The 19743-nt window shown below is 39.4% G+C and overlaps 1 protein-coding gene across 1 annotated transcript in view; it reads right to left on the reverse strand.

The window, feature by feature from the left end:
* The window catches only part of PRIM2 (DNA primase subunit 2), a 103629-nt gene that overhangs the window by 14796 nt on the left and 69090 nt on the right, over positions 1-19743 (reverse strand). The window lies entirely within an intron of this gene.

The raw sequence follows: 19743 nt of genomic DNA on the forward strand, positions 1-19743 counted from the left end.
TACAGATTCCGTTAAATTGCATTAGCCATATAAGACATCAAGGAACATTTTTCAAATAACATACTTCAAGTTCTAAAAACTCTAAAAACCACAAATATGATAAAATAACAAAGCGTCATGTTTAGAATTACACCTCTTCAGTCTCTCTTTGCATCAAAAAAGAACTATGACAATACATAAAAGGAACAACTCTGCTCTTGCTCAATTCAAAATCATAGCATTAATCTCAAATTCTGCATCTAAATACAGACAATTCCCATAAGAACTTAAGTTTTCTTCTCAAAAAAACATTTTAAATTAAATTTTTACTCTATAGTATTTTACAAATAGAAAACAATGTCATATACTGAGAAAAAGCATTCAAACATACCACTGCTAACACTACTACTGCAAGGATATTCTCATTTCTACTGATAAAAGTAGTTCCCTGTTTGGCCTGTGGATGTTCAAATAGTACTTCAGAATATTCATATACCTATGAAATCTCTCGACTGGCCTAAAGATGACAAAAACAAAATAGAAACATAAATGCCTGGGGTTTTTTCACATTAATTTAAAAACTTCAATGATTTTGAAAATATAGTTACTTGAAACTCTATAATGTAATATGCAAATATACATGATAAATGTGTATAAAAATATATAAAAACTTTGAGAATAAAATCCTAAATTGCACCTGATTTAAACCGTAAAAAAGAAACTTCTCCATTAAGATGCTGCTCACAATCAATACAAGAAGACTAACATTCAGCACTCATCCCTAATAAGGCTTAAGACATCCAAAGCTCTGAACAAACATTGACTAATTAATCCATACTGTGCATTTGACAAAGTGACTTTACTCTACTTTAAAAGACTTTTTAAAAAGCAAAAAGGGGAAGAAAAGAGAGAAAACAGCATTTTGTTTCCCAGCATAGCCACAGGCAGGATCAAGCAGATGGGAATACTCCTTCCTATCTAGTCAACCTTTTTGCTCAGGAGATAAAAGAACTGCTTGGTTGAATAGCAAATGAACACTAATTTTTCTAGCAACAGAGTCAGGCTTACCAACTCTCACTACAAAGAATTCTCTAGGTGTGTGCTCACCCTCAGAAGGGCCAGGGAACAGCTCCCCACCCCTTCACAGGGCACCAGCAGCTGCTGGCCAAGTCCTGCTGCTGCTCCTGTTGGAGTTGCAAATGGTCTGGTTACTCCTGAGAAAGAGCAAAGATCAAATACAGACATGTCTGCATTTTAATTTCCAATCTCTGCATGAACCTGTTAAACTGAAGATGGAATCTGTGATCCTGTAGCCACATATTCTTCTACCCAGAAGCTCTGGAATCTTTCCTCCTTTTCAAAGGATGAATGAAAGCACATTTCATCTTCTGAACAAAGGATATTTGAGCAAGCAATTAAGTCAGACTAATTTTTTTTTCAAGGGTAAGGCAAATCGTGAATGCTTCAGGATGTACTGCTTAGTTTCCTAGAAAATTAACACCCCTCTTTAACAGTTCTATACACTAAAATCTTGAGCTGTACTTTTCACATCACTTGCCTTAACAGTCACAGAAATTACTTTTAGTACCTAACTCATTACTTTATGCTGAGAAGCAGCTCTTGCGGGGAAATAGAAACAACAGCTACATAATGACACCACACAGCCTTGGGACAGGTTGGCTATTCCTCCTTGCTTTCTTGTAATCCTGCTTGGCTCTCTCTTTTTGCAGTAGCAGATGGCAGAGAATAACACAGCTATGTGGTGAAAGTTGGCACATCTGCAGTTACATGCATCACTGAGAGCTCTATCATCCTTGTGATTCAGCTTTTCTTATCATTGATCAAGAAAACAAAATTTTAGCAGGGCCAATATCTGACAAGTTGTGTGGTCATCCTCAGCAGGAAGAAACCATGAATTGGGGCATTTCATTACAGAAAACACATCCTGCAGAACAGCCTTCTTTGTACACTGGGGAATGAACTTCATGGTCAGCCTCATTCTTTCCTAATACCATTACTCTAGGATGTGCATAAAGGAAAAAAAAAAAGCCCACAAGGAGTAACCTGTTTCCCTAGAAAAAGCACCAAGGTAAAATTGAACATGTTTGAAATCTGCAGAAACAAGAAGGCAGAGGGATCTGTTCCTTCCTATTTCTTCTAGCACTCCAAATTGAAGTGCTTCAATTAGAGTTCTATGAACAAAATAAATTATAGACAGCATGTATTATGCATGCAGGTGTTTGCAGGGTCATTCTAATTACTTATGAATTGCTTGGTTTTAAACTATTTTAGAGAACAGCTTAAAAACCCACAAAACTACAATTACCATTTATTCTAACTGCAATCTATTAAAAGGGCATCATGGCAACAACCTGTAAAAGGTCAGACTCTAAGTGATCTGAAAAATCACCAAAAAATTTTTAGTGATTTTTGTAAGAAATTTTGAGCATCTTATTGAACCCTGATGAACTTGCTCAACAGGAATGATGCTGCAGGAGCAAGTACATTTCCCTCCTACTCTGTGTGACAGTTTCCATTGAGATGAAACAAATACAAAACCAAAAAATTATTCATAAAAAAGCTGGGTATGTTCTACACATCCCACCACAGTTGTGCTAAAAAACAACAGAAACTGCCAAAGTTACTATGAAAAGGTAATACTGTAGCAATATCATTACACTATTGAGATGATCTACTGCTGGTCACACTTGACAGCAAGCATTCTCTCCAACTTTTTAACTGTATGGCCTACATCAGGACTATCTCACTTACTTTGCCTCTATTTAGGTCTCTGAGCTTTCTAAAATCTGCAACAGATAATTTATGTGTGAGGTGAACGGGCATGGCTTTTATATATTGATCAGTTATAAATTACAGTATATAATATAAAGAAAAAGGGATAGATACAGACATGTATCTATAGCTATAAATCTGCAACTGGTATAGCTTAATACCAGATTACCATATTCCAGAGAGGAAGTTCAGGAAAAGCTTTTTTCAAAGTTCTGATCACATAAACACATACAAGATCTTTAGCTATGCAATGAGGATGTACCTCAAAAACACTATTTGGCAGGTCTATTTTCTCCTTTGAAGGAAAGTTTTCAACAGACAAAGCAGAAAAACATGGGTCATGTCTGCCCCATAACAGAACACACTTTCGAAAGAGAGCTACAAGAAATTACATTCCCTAGCCATTCCAATCACTGGCATCATGCCATCACTGACAGTTACCTTCCTTATATCACTTGCCACATTCAGAGACTAGTATCTATTAGTAAATAGAACTAGGTGCCCCATAAAATTTGTTATTGAATCTGATACTGAGCATGCATATTGGGACAGAAAATAATTTGCTGAAAGGTCTTACAAGCACTATATGCTCAGGTTCACACTTCCACAAAACTTTCATGTTTCAGTTAAAACTACTTTTATATATTCTTATAGGATTTTATGCATTTATTCCTTTTAGTACTTATTTATTTAAAGTCTATCAACTAAGCAAAATTGTGCACTAACTTTGTCTAGCTTCTTGACTGACCACCTGATTAGTTCCAAGTCTGCAAAATTCAAAGAAGTAATGGCTTAACACCTTTTTTTAACAGTCATTGAGTAATTTCCTGTCAAAAATTGTTGAGCCTGTATAGATAACAGCTTCATAAATTCATAAATTTATCGTACACAGTCGTGTATCTGCTGAAATAATTGGTTCTCTTTTTCATCTATCTCCTAGGCCATTATTCAAATCATTACTGTTGACACTGCTTAGTTGGCATATCTTTATCCAAGGAACTTTTCTTTTTTTAAGCTCATTCTTAAAATAGCCTCAACTTGAGACTATCTTTTTGCAAGCACACTTGTACGTACGAGCACAAATAAATGCCTGTTTATCTGCCAACAACAAAAATTTGTCCTATATTACCATCCTGTAGCCCCATTTCTACCTCAAAGATACAGATCAGTGACATCCCTTAAAACCAAGCTGGAAAATTACTACACTGTTTAGCAGTCAGCCCAGACCAATTCACAGTGATATAAAAAACCTTTTCCCCTCCAGTTCCAAGATTATCAAACTACATGAGGCAAGAATCACTTAACCCTGGAGATGGTTTCATCTACTGTAAGAAAATCAGAATTTTTTTTATATCAGTCAAACACCTTGTATACTACCCATGTGAGCATATATTATGTGGCTGATGAACTAGCAAAAATCTGACACCATAGGCTTTTATTTACAGCAGTCTAAGCTTGCCTTCATATAATTTAGCTAAATACACAATTTATGTATACGGTTTCTTCACACATTTACACGCACCAAGACTTTGAATCAGGAAAACTACAACATAAACCACAGCAGGTTGTCTTCTGCCTCAAGACACTGCATCAAATTATCAGCACAATACATCGTGAGGTTGTCTCTATAAGAACTTAATTTTTCTTAGGCACACACTTGGTCACCTACAAAAGATTTTATGAGCTACTCCAAAACATTGCAGTGTTTCTTTCTGTATCTAAATTATTCTGATTGTTTCAGTTGGGATTAAGTTAATTTTCTTTCAGTAGCTAGTATGGTGCTATGTTTTGGATTTAGTGTGAGAATGATGTTAACACAGTGATGTTTTGGTTGTTTGTAATTAGTGCTTACTGTGACTCAAGAACCTCTCAGTTTCCCAAGCTCTGCCAGTGAGGAGGTGCACTCTGCAGAGGCTAGGAGGAAGGACTGAAGGGACTACATAAGCTGCTGGTCACTGCTTAGGGACTGGGGGGCATTGGTCAGCACAGGATGAGGAAAACCCAATTTTTATCACTTGTGGCTTTTTTTGGGGGGGTGTTGTGATTTTTTGAGGGGGGAGGGGAGGGGGTCCTCTCTGTACTTTATTTTGCTAACTAAGAAACTTCAACAGAAGTAGAATAGTAACTAACTGCATCTGCAGAAATAAGATTCCACTCCAAACATCTAAATCCAGACATCCTCCACTATCATCAATGGTGGTCAATGCAATCAGAGGAGTCTGGGGAACAATTCCATTTGCCCTGGAAACTCATCAAATAAATCATTCTCTAGACATTATTGACTATATAGGCTAGATTTCTTTTGGTCATAATGGCAGTTTATAATCCAAATGTAAAGAGAATGTAGATCTAGGAGAAAAGAAATTCAGTATGTCTGCATCAAAACTGAGAGAAATATATACTTACACATACATATACCACAGCATTGCGTATTACAGATTCACAGAGAAGATGGATAAAGACTGGCCAGGAACCCAAAGTCCAAAAACTAATTTCCTACTGCTAGTTCAAGTTCTATCAATTCCCTAAACACAAATGCTCTCATATGATATCCTATAATTTTATTTGAATTTTACCCCAAGCCTCAAATTTTAAAACGCGGCAGCATCACTCAAAGAGATTCAGTGACTGAAAAACATCCCTTCAAACAAAGTGACAAAGTTATCAGAATTTGATACAACTGTGACAAAAAACCCTGCCTTTACTGAGATATGGTTAAACCTCTTGGACAAGGATCAGTGACCAAACAGAGGGATATTAAGTTCCAATCACATGTTTCAAGATGTCAGCAAATCCTCAGTGTAAGTGCAGATTTTTAAAAAATGATTTATTTTCTAGATAAATTGATCATTGGGGAAAAAAATCAAATAATTCTTAGAATTACAAGGAGATGGAGTAATGAATAAATTTCCTCGGGCTGATAAGAATTCCTTATGTTTACTCTAGGAACATATACACTCAACTTTTTGAGGTACTCATGAAAGAATGACAAAAGCAAGGCAATGAAACACAAAACAGTACACAGATAGTTGATGTTTGTTAACTCTTTTGAACATAGAGTAAACTAGATATTGGAGCTCTCCTAACAGCATAGTTTGGCTCAAGATCACTGGCATTCTCTCTCTAAAAACACTGCTGTTAAGCCAGATTTTTTTATTTATTAAGAGGACAATAAAAGACAAAATCACATTTTAAGATAATGATCAAACAGAAGTGCAGAAAACCACATATCAGCTGTCATAATAAAGAGAATTGCTTGCATACAAAGAACATTTTATATGCAATCTCATGCAAAGTGCACTATAATCAAGACATATTTCAACTCTAGACTGCAATTATGGCAAGAGCCTTTCTGCATTTGACAAAAGAAAGCTTGTTTCAAAAATACACAAGACTATTTTTCTTTTTTTTCTGACTAAAAGATGACTAGACTGCAGGGAAAATGGGACCAGAAGAATAAAGAAGCTCTACTACCAGACTGCTCTAAATTATCTCAGAAGAAGTAACACACATCTCATTTTCAGTGTCTGCTGTAAACTTCTAAAATCAGGGAATTAACTGTGGTAACAAAGTACAAGAAGGAATCCAACAATTGTAATTTTTTCTTTTAAGTGTTAGAATTCACTTGTATCGCCCCAGTTTTCATGTGCCAAATCCAACTCCATTAAGTAAATGAAATAAAAAAACAAAATAAATTGGAATTTAAACAGCCAAACTTGTCAAAGACCACATTTTCACTCCTACATGTACAGCCAGTAACCAAAACATAAGCAGGGAAACAGAAAACAAACAAACAAAAACAAAAAAAAAACCCAATAAACCCACAAAGAAACCATATTTGAGGACATTTTTTTCTTCTTTGCAAGTGGACTTAAGAAGGGATGCAAGAAGTAAAAGCCCAGCACATACCACATTTTATGGAATTCATTTTCACAACTAAATAGCATTGTACATTTCATACAAAATTATAATCCAACCTTCTTTCAAGAAGTAGCAACACTTACAATGTTGAAATACTTAAGACCTATCATAATAATTTCCCATTCCTAAATCAACATATTGAATTTCCAAAAATTTAAATTGCACATAGAACAAATAATGTATGAAGAGTTGTTCTGTCTTTATTCACGAGATTCAACAGATTTCAAAGACACGAGGCAGAATGTTAAATCAATTCTGAAAGCAAAAGTACATTTTTATTTACATTGTGTCTATTATGATATATCAGCAGAGTGCACACTTGATACAGTATGCTGCTTTTCTGGATGACTGAATATGAAACACAGCCATGATTTACTGGCTGAATATAGCCTGAACATGACAGCTCTATGATGTTACAGCAATTACATGGAGATTATCAAACAAAAGCATTCAGAATTCTGCATTTTGTTTTTGAAAACAGTTTCAGAATTACAGGATATCTGAATATTTGATAAAATTATTTTAAAGCATTATTTCAAGTAAGAATACAAAGATTAAAAAATTTATATCAAAACATTTCTGTTCAAAAAGCACAGGAACAAAACTGGAAGAGACCTGCTGTGTCATTCAGCTCATCCCGGAAGGTAATAAAAATATAGAGATGAAAATAATTGCATCTCAAAAACTGCTAACTCCTGTCTCAGACTTTGGGGGAAATAGCCAAATAGCTTAATTAAATACATTACCAGTGGTGTGTGCAGCAATGTGCAGCAGGAATTTTTCAGCAGATGGTTACAGAGAGCTGTATGGTTAAGAAGGTATTCAAAAGAGTCTGCTAAAAGCTCTATATTTAGCTCCATACTTAGTGACACTCAGATAATTCACCATCCCTAAACTTAGAAATTTATCAGCCGCATAGGAAAATTCATCTATTACTTTTCTTAAAATGTCATGGAATGACTTTCTTGCTGCTGCTGCAAGGGCCAATAAGACAGAAACCTCTTCTGACAAGTACAGTTTGTCTACACTGATAATGAAATGTAAGGACTGACAAGTGGTTCAAAACTACAAAAGGAATCTTAGAAAATTAAAGGTCTGGTTTCAACATTCATTTTTATACATGTAGCTCTAACAAGACACTACATCATGGAATATCTACAGCAATGTGTGTTGCTGACAATAAAACAAGTCATAAGAGAGTAGATTCTGATCTAAATTAGGTTTAGTACAGGAAAGATAATTATTGCTTTCACTCTCTTCACTGCAAGAACCACATCATCAACTAGCTCATACATTAGATTATTAAATACAGATTTCTGTGTCTATGTAACTGCTGTTCTGTTCTATATAACGACTACAAAAAGTGATCCTATTTCTTTTTATGGGAGCTAGCACAGTTAAACATCACTAAAACTATGCTAGCACTGTTAATGTCCTGGAAGAGAGATTATAGCTAGAGCTCTTCTCTATCCCTAAGAAATGCCACAGGCTAAAAGACTGTCCAAAATCTTCCCTTTTAACATAATTCAGAAAATGAAAACTGAAAATCATACATTTTTAACAGGTTAAAAAAAGGCTGAACAAATTAAATCACTTTAAAGTGCATAATCATAGACAAATGCCTCTATAACTTCAGCGTTACAACAAAGACTACAGAGTTTCAGTTTCAACTGGAACAATTGGGAAAACTGAAAAAGGGATTGAGATTGGCGTGAAAGAGCACACATTTTTATCATCACTTATTACTGTGATTCCTCAAATATTTATGTGCACACTACAGCTTTAATGTATATGACAGTCTAATACTCTTCAATGTTTTCTAGTACCTCGTCTTCAGTTGGGATCCATTGGAGTAACACCCACGAAACAAAAATATGGTGAAAAATAATGGGTCTATGCCAGATACATTTCATTTAAGAAATACTGGTTTAAGACTTTCAATCTATTATGCAAAAACTAGTGGTTTTTTTTAATTAGGAGTTTCCACAACAAATATACTCTCTTATGAAAAACAGTTATAAAATGAAAGTGAAACAGTTTTTTGTCACTATTCTTAAGTTTAGATAACTCTAAGAGACACTAATATGCTGATTTTTAATTCAAGGCATGAGAAAGGAAAGTTTCAGAGGGAAATACACATAAATATGGCTGAGTTTAATATGCATCTACATTAGCTACAGGGCATAATTAAAACATAATTATGTTCCAAAGACATTTTCTCCTAAGTAGCTTTCACTGATAAACCTGGAAGCACCTTGGATTTAAAAGGTCAGACAATACTGTTTAAAGTAAATTCTTACAAGTAAAAGGTAAAAAAGAGTTTGCTTTGTTTTTATCCTTTCTAGTGCCTGGAACTTCCAGTGTGTCAGTCAAAAGGCAAATTATATGCAAACTGAAATAAAACAGTTTCAAGTGAAGTTACAGATGATTCCTCTGTCAAAAGGATGTGGTGCAGCATCTACCCTTGGAAGGGGTCTGTATGTGTATTTATGTATTTATGTTTACATAAAGTTGTAAGTAAACAGTACCTTTTCAGTGTTGATTATATATATAGTATATTGGAAGAAATGGTGAAATTTACTTTCATCTTACTTTCCTGAAATAAGTGGAACATGTAATCTTATATTCACATCTGATTTTTCATTATCTGACTTCTTATGTGTCAACCAGAATCTTGATGTGCTTTGTTTACTTGTCCCATTTGGAGCCAAATGTAAAACAAACTACAAGAAAAACAGCCACAGAACATGTCTGTATTTTTTTGTTTAGTAAAGAGATTACAGTAGTTTCACGAATACAAGCCGCACAGACTATAAGCCGCACCCCCGGTGCCTCGACAATGTTGCTGTCTTTGTCAATAGATAAGCCGCACCCCGAATATTAGCCGCACTTTCGTTCGTAGCGAGAATCCGTGCGCAGCTTTCACAAATTGGCCAATTAGTAACAGGATCGCGGCATAGCGGGATTTACTGGCTCGGGGCGGGGCCAGGAAGGCTCGGCCCGCTCATGGTTGCCGACGGGGCCGGCCGGGTGGTGCTGCAGCCGCCGCCGGGCTCACTGGCCCCCCTCTCCCGTCAGCACCGCCTCGCTGCCGTGTTTGCTCGTCCTGCCGGCGGGCCAGCCGCCGCCGCCGCTGACAGGCACACCGGCCGCCCTGCTGCTGCGTTTAGTCGCCCTGCCGGCGGGCCAGCCGCCGCCGCCGCCGCCAGGCTCGCCGGCCGCCCCCTCCCGTCTGCACCACCGCCGCGTTTGCTCACCCTGGCCGGCACTGTAGGCCCCCGCACCGCCGGGCTCCCCCACGCTGCTGGCCCCGATTCTGCTGGGCTTCCCCCGCTGCCAGGCAGCCCCACCCGCCGGCCTTCCTGCTTCTGCCATGCTCCCCTGCATTGCTAGCCCCAGTTCTCCCGGGCTCCCCCGCCCTGCTGGCCCGGGCTCTGCTGCCCCCCTGCCCCACCCTGCCGGCTCAGGCTCTGCCGCCCGCCCCCACACCGCTGGCCCCGCCTCTGCCAGGCTTTCCCACCTCAGGCGGGGGCGGCCGGGCTTCAGCGTGGCTTGGGGCTGCCGCGGGCTCTCACTTCCGTGTTGGCAGCTTTTAGAATTTTGTCCATGTATTAGCCGCCCTCGAATATTAGCCGCACTTCCGGGTTTCCACCAAACTTTTGGTCAAATTGGTGCGGCTTGTATTCGTGAAATTACTGTACCTACAAATATATTTGTGTCACAACTGTGAAAAGTGTAGATGTTACTGGTAAACCTCTTCGCAGTGAAGTCAGAATTTTTAATCCATCAGCAAAGCAGAAATGGTATAAAATGTTTTGTAAAACTTGTACTATTAATCACATCAGGCAGCAACACCCACAAATGCAACATGGCATGTTATTTTAATGACAGCAATTCCATACTATTATTTATATCTAAGTCCTAATAAAATCATTATCTGATGCAAACAATGTTAAACAATTTTGATTCGATCTCACGATGCTTAATTAAACAGGGAAAAAAAACCAGCTATCTCTAGCTCTGATTAGTCTGCAGTCTTTCCAGAATCATTGTGTACACAAGACTAAACACAAGTAACACTGACAATGCTAATAGGGACTTCCTCTAGCCATGGTTTTATCTTTACAGGCATTGCTAATCATCTCTACTTCTGATACAGCAAGTTAGGAATCTTGTCCCAGTTCCTTCCTATGACCTGGCAGAATTTAACAGGACTATGCAAGAAGTTATTCCAATGTGATCACAAAAACATAGAATCATTCATGTTAGAAAAGGTCCAACCACAAATTTAACACTGCCAAACCCACCACTAAGCCATGTCCCTAAGTACCCTCCTTCTTGGAATACAATCAAATGCAACCCCTGTGACCGTGCTTTCTCAGTCCTCTCACTTTCAGACTTCAGATCTCCTTCCTACTGCTGTAGTCAGTAGGCACACAAAACAAATTGACAAAACCAAACCACGCAGACCAGTGTGCCAGTAATCCATCAGCAGGACTCTGATGAGCTTTCAAAATTCTGAAGCACTCCACAAGAGAAGGGAATAGAATGCTAGCAAGCATAAGCAAATGTGCACAGGACACACAGGACATGAAGGAAACAAAGGACAAATTCCCATCTATAAAACACAACTTTATTTAAAGTAAGGTAGCAAGAATCTCGCACAGACTTAACATACATACTGTGATAGCCATAAAGCCAAAATCAATTCAATTTTAATGGCAATTGAAGCTTATTTTCATTCAGCTAAAGAAGGATATTATGATTTTATGATTCTAAACTCTGTGGTCAAATGACAGAGGTTTTTCAAGAAAATCCTACTCAGGCTCAGCTCCAACCATTCATACGGAACCAAATGGTGAAGAATAATAATGCCCTCAACATAAGTCCTCAGATTTTCAGTTATTTCAGTCTTACTCCTCACTGCCTATTAGCAAACTACCACAGCCAAAGGAAAAGAAAAAATGTTTTTCCAGATACAACCAAAAAGAATACTATTAATTCAGCTTGACTCAAATGTAACATCAGTAATCAATGTATTAGCTTGAAGTCATCCTTTTAATTCTCATGCCTGGTTGTATAAATTTGTACTATAAAACAAATTAAATCAAAATGCCTCTTCAGAATATTGCTTATTAAAAATACAAAAGGGACTCCAGACTATTCTCTTCAGCCAAGATCAAGGCAGCTAATGGATCTCAGTAGCCATCTGTCTTCATGTGAATATCACCTTCAAAACCATTGTCCCATTTGCACAACACACCTGTTCTCCTCCAGGCTTCACCTTGTATGCAAAAAAACACTACGGAAGTTGTTATATGAAAGGTGATCTCCTGATGTTTGAGTCACTGACATTAAGCTGATTTCTGGAAACTAACATAAATAACTTTTTAACTTGGTGTTCAGTGTAACACTATCTCAGAGGCTGTTCAGTTCCTAACAACCATCTCAACATATAACTCAACATCTTGGTTTAGTCACTTCACAGTTATGCACAAATGCTCTGATTTCATAGATTTGGCTTTCTTTTCTTTACCTGGCTCTTTTCTTTAGCCTTTGGGGTTAAAACTCAAATTTTAATTTTTCCTTCAAGCCTGCATGCCCAGGATGTAGGACTTGGACCACCTACTTACTGTCTTGAGACCCCTAACAGCTGCACATTACTGTAATTTCTTTGAACTTGCATTGAAAGAAAAAAATCAATGTAAATTAAACAGTACATTTGGGAATAAAAATGAGTAATGCAAATGAAAAATTCCTTTTCATGTTTCTTCTGACAATTAAATCACTCTTAGTCTGCTAATAAAGAAATTTCAAGAGCCAGTTTTGTAGAATACAAAACACATTCTAAAACATACTGTTTGAAACACAGTTATACCACGTAAGTATTGCCATTCCATGTATAATAATGTTATGAATGGAATGTAATTTTGCCAAAACATAATAAAAATTATTAATTCAAAATCCTTAAAATTCACTTGTTCTATTTCAGTACAACTAAAGTATGAAATCAAAAATTCCAAATAACTGAAGACCAATAAGAAGTGGTTCTACTGAAGCAAATTTTTACAGTCATTAGGGGAAGGAACAAAACTTCCTGATTTTATGGTACGTTTAATGCAAAAATACAATTTAATCAATAATGTGAATATCTAGACCCCTGACAACCACTGAAAGAAACAACAACAATATTCTTTACTATACTAATATTTTGTTAACACATGGCAACTTTGTTACCATGACATAGTCCTCCACTGCAGAATTCAGAAAATAAGCTCTTACTGCCAATATATGTTGCGCTTTTATTACAATTTTGTTTTATATATCCTAGAAAACAACATCTTCTTGGAGTTCTATTTTAGTCTTTAGATATCTCAGGAGAATTGAAGACTGGCCACCCATTTACATTATAGTACTACTGATGTACAATTTTTTTTTAATTTTATTTTTATCCATATACAGGGATTTAAATTTTATCTTTAGCTCTTAGATATTAAATATTGTGGTTTGCTGTCCAAAATGTCACTCTAGACTGCAGATTTGTAAAGTTTAAATAATCCAAGAATAAAAATAGCAGATAACATCCAATTAGAGAATTCTAATTAAAAATGTGACAGAATAAAGATCCTTTTCTGCTTTATGAATCAGAACGTTCCTAAAATAGTAGCCAGCAAAACCCAATACAAAGGGGGCAAGTAAGAAAAAAAAAATAAAAGAGCAAAACAATCCACAGATTTCTCTAAGAAATGAGAAAGTAAAATACCAAACCCAAATGTAACCAACTGACTGATAGAGAAAATATTCCTGAGGATTTGAGCAAGTGGAGGTTGTTTTAAGGAAACATCATATCATCCATGCACTGGGGATAGTTGCATGTGCTTAAAAGCACGGATGTGAAGATTGCCAAATGCCCATTTCTACTTTTGTTTAAATACACAATTTTTTTAAAATAACATAATTGTATAGACTTACAAAGCATTACAGCATAAACACTTCTAATTTACATCTATGCATTACATTTGTTTATTCCATGCTATCTTGTCTCCCTCTAGTGGCTGGTTCTCACTAACATGGGTTTCTACCTGGATTCACCGCTGCCTGCAGAATTACAGGGTAATTCAGGCTAGAAAGGAAAAGGTCCTCAGGAGGTCCCTAGTAAAAGCTCACCCTCAAGGAATTTCTGGTTGGCCTCGGTAGAAACATTCATCACCAGCTTTTTGCAATCAAGGTAAAGGCTCACTCTTGAATTCAGACTCGAGAACCTCCTAAGATCATTTTGAAAAGAAATCAGAGAGCCAGGAAAATAAAGACACTGGAACTATCATTTGGGATGTATTGTCATCCCAAAGTTTCACAGTTTTTTAACTGAGTAGGAGACACATTCCTCTGCATGTTGATGCAGTATATGGCTGTCACATTATCTGTACTCAGCTTCATACATGATCACCACGTGTGGAAGAAACATGTAGAATATTTCAATGATCAACTGAAGTTCAAAAGCTCCCTTGTGAAGGGTTTGTTTCTTTACCAATAACAGACTCTGAGCAAGGCTGAACTTGAGTGAACTTTCCTTTTCCTTCTTCCAGCAAAACATCTGTCATGAGGACCTCCTCTAGCAAGAAGGGATGAAGAGGTGTACCTCAGACAACTAGAAAAAAACCTGCTCCTTGCCATTTGCAATCACTGAGATAGAAAACAATATGCTCATGAAACTACAGTTAATTAATCTGGAAGACTCAGTCAGGATGAATAAGAGGCTTTGCTAGCCTAAGTGTCACCACATCTATGAAGAAAAAGGGCCCTAGAACACAGGGGCTAAAGAGCCATGTCTCATTTTCCATGAGAAGCAACAAAGACAAGAAAGCTGTTCTGTCACAAAGATAATTTTGCAAATATAGTAATACTTCAGTTGTGGAGATTTATTGAATAAATAAACCCCCACACTCTTGCTCAATTTTAAGATGTGCTTCAGTAAATTATAACTAGTGCAATATCAAAGTGCAGTACCAAAGGAATTAATTATTTGTCTTGTCATCTCATTACCTTTTTTTTTTTTTTTTTTTTTTTTTTTGGACAGGGTTGGGAGTTACTTTTTAATCAAGAACAGTGAAAGAATCTATGAGAATCAATATCTGTTTAGAGCACGATTATAGAAAGAGTAAGTTTATAGAAAAAAAACCTGTCTTAAAATAACACTGAAGTTATGAAGCCAACTGGCACAGCCATTAATTCAGAAGTAATGCATCTACTCCTATTTGGCAGTTGATCTTTTAATGTGAAAAACAACAATTTACCATTTAGGTACTCTTAACCTAGCAATTTGCAGAGTAATTTTAACTGCAGTGCCTAAATTAGAAAATGTCTTATTTTGCATTCTGCATTTGTCCCTGTTGTGAACACACCAACATATGACCATTCCCTCCCCCACCCCACCAACAGAGCATCCCTACCAATTTCAGCACTTTCTTTTTAGGTATTATTTGATTTTTTTTTCTCCACTGACTAAATGGTTTCACTTCATTCATACTTCATGGATTCCTCTCTAAAGGTAAAATATAATTTCTTAAAAGCTTTTCTGCAGTGTTTTTATGAATGAGCCCTGAGATATGCCTGAATCAGTTATTCAGAGCACAGGAGGAGTTCTTTTTGGTGCAAATTGTCCATATGCCTACACTCAGCCTGGAGGCCATACTTAGCCAGCTTGCTGCTGATGTGTTCATGGTAACTTCCTTCCTGCTGAAGACTAAAGTTGTGTGCCAAGAGTTCTTGAGATTGAAAACTGGCATAGATGTTGCAGCTATTAAAGACAAAAATTAACAATTTCAAAATCATAACCATTTCCAGCAAATTGAACACTCCCTCTTTGCAATGTAAGAGTCAGTAGGTAATACATCATTAACCTTAATCTTTATGAAGTATCATGCATATATCTTCACAATGCTCCAGTAAAATGAAACTGTAATTACAGTAATTTCACGACCATAAGGCGCACCTGACTATAAGGCGCACCTGCCGGGAGTTGGCAAAATTCGCAACTTTGTAGATCAGATAAGGCGCACCGGACTATAGGGCGCACTTTTTTTTTGCAGCGAGGCTCCGCCCCCAGCTCCCTCCGCGCGGTTGCTGGCCGAGGCCCCGCCTCAACCCGGCAGTCATTGGCCCCCGGGCCCGCCTGTACCTGGCAGGGGCGGTGCCGCGGGGCCCCAAGCCCGCCTGCATCCGGCGGGGCCAGGGCATGGCCGCCACCCCTCCGTGCTGCCTCTCCGGGGCCGGGCTATGGCCGCCACCCCTCCGTGCTGCCTCTCCGGGGCCGGGCTATGGCCGCCGCCCCTCCGTGCTGCCTGCACGGGGCCGGGGGGTGCCTGTGGAGGGGCGGCTCCGCCTCCACGGGGCCGGTGGGTGCCTGTGGAGGGGCGGCTCCGCCTCCACGGGGCCCGGGCGTGCCTCTGTAGGGGCCGTGCCGCCTCCACGGGGCCAGAGGGTGCCTGTGGAGGGGCGGCTCCACCTCCACGGGGCCGGGGGGTGCTTGTGGAGGGGCCGTCCCGCTTGCACGGGGCCGGGGGGGTGCCTCTAGAGGGGCCGTCCCGCTTGCACGGGGCCGGGGGGTGCCTCTAGAGGGGCCGTCCCGCTTGCACGGGGCCGGGGTGTGCCTCTGGAGGGACGGCTCCGCCTCCACGGGGCCGGTGGGTGCCTGTGGAGAGGCGGCTCCGCCTCCACGGGGCCGGGGGGTGCCTGTGGAGGGGCGGCTCCATCTCCACGGGGCCGGGGGGTGCCTTTGGAGGGGCGGCTCCGCTTGCACGGGGTCAGGGGGTGCCTCTGGACGGGCGGCTTCGCCTGCACGGGGCCGGGGGGTGCTTCTAGAGGGGCCATCCCGCCTGCACGGGGCCGGGGTGTGCCTCTGGAGGGATGGCTCCGCCTCCACGGGGCCGGTGGGTGCCTGTGTAGGGGCGGCTCCGCCTGCACGGGGCCGGGGCGTGCCTCTGGAGGGGCGGCTCCGCCTCCACAGGGCCGGGGTGTGCCCGCCCCTGCTCCACCCCACCTCCACCTTGCAGCCATGGCCCTGCTGTCTCCCCCCGTGGCTTGCAGCTCGCACTTCCGGGTAGGCAATTTTTTTGAACTTTGTCCATCAGATAAGGCGCACTGGACTATAAGGCGCACTTCCGGGTTCCAGGGAAAATTTTAGTCAAAAGGGTGCGCCTTATAGTCGTGAAATTACTGTAATTACCTCCACTCTACAGGAAAGGAACAATGGCAAAAATGCCAGAAAATAAAATGTCAAAAGAAGAAAATAACAGTAAGAATTATATTAATCTTCCTTTTTTCAGGACATTAAACACTGTATGACGCTACTGTGAAAAATCACAGGCCACCAACCTCAGTTAGAGGCATGAAAAATCAGTTTTCTTTTTTATTCAAGACTGAAACTGGTTATCTAGAACTTGAAAAGGACCAAAATTACATGGAAGCAGCAGCTTGCTTGTGAAAAATGCAGCAACCAAACTCCTTGTTTGATTTACAGTGTGCTTTCTAACTCTTGAAGTTAAACACAGGATTATAAAACTTAATTTATTTCTAGGGCCTATCAACAGAGATGCTATAATAGAAAGTCATAACCCTGTGATTGAAAACAGGATCCATGGTGTATACACGTCTTCATACATGTGCATGTACATATTTGGTCAAAGCACAAGTAGGTGGAATCACATCTGCTCTCCCACCATGTTTTGAAACAGAAATAACAAATATGTGCCTTTATACTGTTAAAATTTCTAATAGTTTGCTTTTAATCTTTCAGTTCCTTTAAGCACAGGATACGGCCACTGAAAATTCTGGATTTTCCAGAATTCAACTAGAGTTGTGGGTTGAGCTTGGTTGGATGTCTGGTACCTACCCATGTCTATCATTCCCCTCCTCAGGTGGACAGGGGAGAGAAAATATAACGAAGGACCCATGGAACCAGATAAGCAGGGAGAGATCACTCATCAGTTACTGTCACAGGCTAAACAGACTCGTAATTTATTACCAATCAAATCAGAGGAGGAAAACGAGAAATAGAAACAAACCTTAAATACCTCCTGTCTTCCAGGTTTGACTTTGCTATTTATACAACATACAGGGCAAAAAATAAAGTCAGTTAAAATTAATTTTAGTACGTACATCTCTTTCGAGACCCAGAAGATAGATCAACTTGTCTGCAGTTTTTGAGATGTAGAAAGGGATTTAAAGGTATGATTTCAATGACTATCTCAATCTCTTATCTAGTTCCTTATATGTGATAAGATTTAACAGGAGATAGATAGCTTGTTAAAAAACCTTCAAAGTGCATTTTTTTTACAAAAGTCTCAAGAGCATCTCTTTAGAGTGGCAGGAAATTTTGCAGTGAAATGCCAATTAATTACCAGTTGTATTGGGTTTATGTGCCAGGTTTTGGTAGTGAATGGAGTTACAGGGTTATGTTCTGTGAGAAGCTGCCAGAAGCCCCATTTTCTGACAGAGCTAATGCCCAACTGGCTCCAAGAGGGATCCCCTGCAGGTCAGGGCTGAGCAGACAAGTTTATCTATCTACTGGGTCTTGAAAGAGGCGTACGCACCATAATTCATTTCAGCTGACTTTGTTTTTTGCTCTGTATCTTGTATAAATAGCAGTGGCCCAGAGAACCTAACGTAAGGAAAGATTGTCTACCCAGCACTTGAAAATACTTCATGGTACTCTGGAAGGCTGAGATCTCACAATATTAAATACAAAGCATCACACTCCACACAAAACTGAGATAAGCTCTGAAACTCAGCTCCAACATATACCACAGGCCAGGCAGAAAAGGATGAGCAAGTTCATGTATCTGCCTCATTGTACCTGAGCTGTTCAAGATAAGGAGCAGTTCACGATCCTCCAAAAATTAGACACTACATTTTCCTCACCCACAATATTCTCAAAAATATTGGCAAGAGTGGGGTCAGTGACTAATGGGTCAGTAACACCTCCCATAGCACTGAACAGTATTTTCTCACTATTTCCTTGAACATATTCTTCTGTCTTCTGTCCCCAGTTTCTTCTTTCATTCTTCAACTGTAAATTTGCTACGGCAAATTTGCTACTTCACACAGCGCTGTCCAATTAATATTTTTTTTATTAAACAACTAAAAAGGCAAATCTTGTCTTTCAGGCAGTACTAGGTTTGGTCACTTACCTGCTTGGTGAATTAATTTAGTTACAGTAATTTCAGAATTATAAGCCACACCTGAGTGTAAGCCGCACTTCCAGGTGACGGCAACGTTTCGCTCTTCGTCCGTATATAAACCGCATCTGATTATAAGCCGCACTTTCATTCCCAGCAAACTTTCACAAAGTTGCCAATTAGTAACAAAATCGAGGGATCACGCGGTTTATTGGCAGGTGTCGACCTTGGAAACATTATTTCCAAGCGAAAAAAGATAGAGAATAGCTGCAGCAGTGTACCCTCCAAGTTTTATTTGCAAGCGGAAAAAGATACGAACAATAGTGTGGTCATTTTACAAGCATTTCCAACAGATTCATGTTGCCTTTAAACAGCCACTCAGTCATGCAGCCACACAAGACTGAAAACACCGGAAAAAAAACACAGAAATATCACGGGCACCGATCAGCCCTGCCGCCGGGGCCATACGGGCTCTGGCTCAGCTCGGGGCTGCTGTGGGCTTGCACTTCTGGGTCAGCAAATTTCCGAAATTCATTCATATATTGGCCGCTCCTGAGTGTAAGCCACACTTCCAGGTCGGGACCAAATTTTAGTCAAAATGGTGCAGCTTATAATTGTGAAATTACTGTACATAGTACCTGTATTTCGTAAAGGAAACTGGTTTCCTAGTAATTTACTGGTAAGGTTCTTCTAGTCCACATTTATAAAAGCCTCTTTATGGTTTGCCTTTTTCACCCATAATTCAGCTCAACACCCAACAAAATGACTAAAATGATAAGGAAAGAGAGCAAAAAACCAAAACCTTCCATCTTTAAAACACATAACTGTACTATTTGCCCAATTTTCTACTTCAGAAAGCATCTATTCAAATCTG

The sequence above is a fragment of the Catharus ustulatus genome, chromosome 3 (genome assembly GCF_009819885.2).
Source record: "Catharus ustulatus isolate bCatUst1 chromosome 3, bCatUst1.pri.v2, whole genome shotgun sequence".
Taxonomy (NCBI): Eukaryota; Metazoa; Chordata; class Aves; order Passeriformes; family Turdidae; genus Catharus; species Catharus ustulatus.